Below are 1,365 nucleotides of genomic sequence, written 5' to 3'. Positions count from 1 at the left end.
ACTGTGTATGTAGTTTTAATGCAGAGTGCCATCAAAGAAGCTAAATTCTTTTCACCCTAGTAACCTACTGAATTGGATCATTAAACTATGGTATCACATCCACTTTCTCAAAAGTGTACTCCTGTAAGCTGGAGCATGCTTTGTAGAAATGGACAAATATCTCTTTCATTGGCAGCCCATATGATATTTTGTGGACAGGATCTGCCTTACTTTACAATGGAAATGGCAAGCAGTCACGTGAGTAGCAACTTCACCCTAAGAAGAATAGCGTTATTGTTTCATGTATATAATGCTATATTTTCTCAGTCCGAGACAGATTTTAAACAAATTTTAAATGTATTTCTTGTCTGAGAACACCCCGGTAAAGGCCACATAAAATACACAATTTTGGCTTTATTTTATTATTAAATAAGGATTGTTTCATTGTTTTGACTTTGTGTCCAATTTCTTTCTTTGGTTCAAACTCAGTATAGGTTAAAAAATTCAGAATCATTTTGTAATACATTTTATCTTAAAACTTCCTGTTATTCTGTGGTTCCTACTTCATTACTCTTAAAAATAAATAAACTTACCACAGTATAGGTCAGAGGGAGAAACTTTGGTGCTGTGACCATTGTATCAATTTTTTTGCGAAATATTCTGTTTTAATCTGAATGTGTGTATTTGCCTACGCTTTCCTGAACTGTTGTGTTATTGAGTTGAAGTTACATACTAAACGATATTGTATTTTGCATGAATCTTATGACCACGAGGTACAGTTAATTGTTGAGAATAAATAGTTTTCAAAGACAATTTTCAGTCTCATAGAAGTCCTCTACTAAATGTTGGACCTTACTGGTGTTCCAAAGGTCCATGAGTTCTTACTTGTTGTGTCCACAAACTAAGGAAGGAGAACTGCTAGGATCTCGTGCATCCAGACATACTGATTAGGAAATATGGATGACTGAGGATCACTGAGGTAGCATATGGTCTAGTGAGTCTGAGACTGAATGGGGCAATTTTTATAAGAGTCTGAAATCTTTGACAACCAGGATAAACCAGCCCCAGCTCTGATTGATACCACCTGAGACATGCATAAAGAGACTGGAAGTGCAACTGGTGGTCAATATTCATTAGCATGTGTGAAAACAGACACAAATGGTGAATTTGATGATCTATGGTGCAGTTGCGAATTTTTACATGAAAGGGGGTATATTGCCAGAGCAACTTTGAGTCATAGAGAAGACTAAGGTTATACAAATTTGATGGATGACCTACCTAAGGTAACTTGCTATTCTGCCACCTGAGTGCATGGATCTGAATCTCATTTATAATTACAGGTCCCTGGACATGCTCACTTTATTGTACCCTCATGTTTAGAATATC

Source organism: Limulus polyphemus, unplaced genomic scaffold (genome assembly GCF_000517525.1).
Source record: "Limulus polyphemus unplaced genomic scaffold, Limulus_polyphemus-2.1.2 Scaffold727, whole genome shotgun sequence".
Lineage (NCBI taxonomy): Eukaryota > Metazoa > Arthropoda > Merostomata > Xiphosura > Limulidae > Limulus > Limulus polyphemus.
Note: the sequence above shows the minus strand (reverse complement) of the source record.